The 2,888-nt window shown below is 37.4% G+C and overlaps 1 long non-coding RNA gene across 1 annotated transcript; it reads left to right on the top strand.

Moving 5' to 3' along the window:
- Window positions 1-458: 458 nt before the first annotated feature.
- LOC110717774 lies at window positions 459-2,644 on the top strand. The gene is made up of 2 exons (XR_002510789.1): window positions 459-1,254; window positions 2,076-2,644. It is a non-coding gene; the product is annotated as an uncharacterized LOC110717774 (long non-coding RNA).
- Window positions 2,645-2,888: the final 244 nt, after the last annotated feature.

Below are 2,888 nucleotides of genomic sequence, written 5' to 3'. Positions count from 1 at the left end.
TTGTCTTATGATCATTACATAATGAGAACAAATAGGATAATTAAACACTAATCATTTTATCCAAGTTAAGTATAATTTTGTTGGGTAAAAAAGCATCGTAAATGGATAGTTAAGGTGGTAAGACTTGTAACTTGATACTTGTTGGTCTTAAGTTAAAGTCTTTGTATAAACATTTTTAAATTGTCAAATCTAATATATATTGTGGAGGTAACATGACATACTTATAAAGTTCATTCAAAGATGTTCACTAGTAGAAAAACAGAAATAGGCAACCCCCCTATGGCAACGGTTCATGAAAACCGTTGCCAACTCTACCCCTTTTTTTTTTAGATTGGCAACGGTTACCGTTGCCAATTGATTAAATTATTTAAAAAAAAGGGGTAGAGGTTGGCAACGGTTAACCGTAACCGTTGCCAATTTTTTTTTAAAAAAAAAAAAAAAAAAAAAAAAAAAAACCCATATACATGCACCCTCCTCTCCTTCGCTCTCTTTCTCTTCTCCTTCCCCTATTCCCCCTGTTTCTCTGAATCTCCCTAAACTCTTTGAATCTCTTTCTCTTCTCCTTCCCCTTCTGTTTCTCCTTCCCGTTTCTCCTTCCCCTTCTGTTTCTCCTTCCCCTTATTTCTCGTCTTTCTCGCCTTTTTGGGGTAATTCAGATCCGTAATTTTTTGGGGTTTTTGGGGTACGAATTGCGGAAAGGAGGAGGCGAAATACGAGGCAAGAGGTTAAGTTAAGTTATTTTTTGTCTTTAATATTTCATTCGGTTATTAGATTTTGTCAAATAATTTTACAGTTTTTTTGGTCAAAATTGGGAAAAATCGAACAAAAAAACCCTAAATTTCGAATTTGGGAGTTTTCAATTCGGTCCATTATTCTTGAAATTGTTTGTTCCATGTTGTTATTCTGTGTTTAAGGAGTGTTTTGCAACAAAATTCATGAAAAATGGTTAAGTATTAAACCTTGTATGAGCATGTCTTTGTTCGAGTTCGTTCTTTGTATAAATGGTTAGGTTTGTTTGTTATTGTGGGCTGTTTGTTGAAATCATTATGATTCAGGGAATCCTAAAAGGTTTTGACCAGGCAACAAATATTATTCTTGATGAATCGCATGAGAGGGTTTTTTCTACCAAGGTTTGATTTGAATCTCTTCGGTGTCTCTCTCTCTTTCCCCTTCTTTAATTAATTTATTTATTTTTACAGTCATCATGAAGTTTTTCTATGTCTCAAGTCAAAACAGACCTACTTCGTATAACAGGTGAGAAAAATTTTCTCTTTTCTTTTGTCTAAAATGTTTTCTTAGTTCATGATATTTGCTTTTGTTTGTGTGCTTTTTGTTAGGAGTGGAATGATAATGCTAATTTTTGTTTGAAATATTGATGCAATTATTTGTGGTCAACTCTAATGATGAGGTTGTTAGCTTCGGGTACTGCTTTGGAGTGCTTCCTGCTTGGCCAGTAGTCACCTGAATAATTTATTGTATAAAGGCAATACATAATTACATATGATGATTTGAATGTTAAGGGAAGCCATTCTGTATCATAGGGGAGAGCTGGGAGTTCAAATTTTGATAGAATTTTCAATCATTGCGTTGATAGTATATATCCGTGTAACACAGAGGAGCCCTTTTTAAAGCAGATTCAGATTGTATAGCATTGTAAGCATTTATGTTTCTTGTATTCATTCCTCCCTCCCCCCCACCCCGTTGTTACACAACTCCGTTGTTTCAAGCTTCGTAAACTTTTTATCTACTCTGTTCACTGTGTCTGCTACTATCTAATATACAGTAGCTGCTTGTTTAGAATTTTGAGTCTAATAGATCATTTTTCTCTATTAACTAAGATCAGTCTTGTGGTTTGGGATCTTTGGATCCATACATGGGGTGCGAGTTGTGTGTTTGCATTGGTGAAATCAGGTCCTGGTTCGAATGAGGGGAAAATTGACCCTCCTCCGGTGACGATTTCTCCATGGTTGACTGATTTCCTTTAATTTTTTATTTTTATTTTTGCTGTCAATATCCTATTTTTACTTGCTGCTATGCTTGTTCTGTCTCTATGCTGCTGTGCTCCTTTGGTGAAGCTGTTGATGATGCTGACAGTGTTGCTGTGAGAAGCTGGTTAGGCTTGTTGGATGACTGTGCTGCTGTAATTCTGCTGCCTAGTGCCAAGAATTGATCCCTGTTAGCTGCTGCCTCTGTTTACTGCCTGCCAGGTGCTATGCTGGCTGTCTGAAGCTAAAACAGCCCTGCTGTGATTGGTTTTTGGTGCTGCTGCCCTACTTTCTGTCTGGTACGCAGAGGATTTGTTTGAGCTCTGGCTTTCCGGTTTGCTGTTGTCACTGCTGCTGCTGTTACTGCTATCCCTCTGCTGTTGTCCCTGCTTGGTGTCGCTGCTTTTCTTTTCCTGTTGATGCTGTCTGCCTGCTGCTGCTGCTGATTCTGGAGGTTTCTGCCCTGCTGCTGTTATTCTTTCTTTTTTTTTTCTGGTTTGTTGCTGTTTGTAACCTCCAAGTTTGGAGGGGTTTGTATTTTTTTCACGTAGCGTATTTATTTGTGTATGAGGACACGGTGCGGCTGTACTTTATGAGGGCTTGCCCTTTTTTCTTTTAGTAATAATATCCCTTTCTTACCTACCAAAAAAAAAAAAAAATGATTACCTCCTAAAATGTTGCCTTTGAGATTATTAGCTTTTTGCTTGCTTACCAAAAAAAAAAAAAAGGTCAATGGCAACAGTTAACCGTTGCCAATGGGTCAATGGCAACGGTTAACCGTTGCCAATGGGTCAATGGCAACGGTTTATTTAAAAAAAAAAAAAAATTGGTCAATGGCAACGGTTAACCGTTGCCAATTGCTTGAGTTGGCAACGGTTTTGAACCGTTGCCAATTATTTTGGG

Source organism: Chenopodium quinoa, unplaced genomic scaffold (assembly GCF_001683475.1).
Source record: "Chenopodium quinoa cultivar QQ74 unplaced genomic scaffold, ASM168347v1, whole genome shotgun sequence".
Taxonomy (NCBI): domain Eukaryota; kingdom Viridiplantae; phylum Streptophyta; class Magnoliopsida; order Caryophyllales; family Amaranthaceae; genus Chenopodium; species Chenopodium quinoa.
Note: the sequence above shows the minus strand (reverse complement) of the source record. Positions and strands in the feature narration are given on the sequence as shown.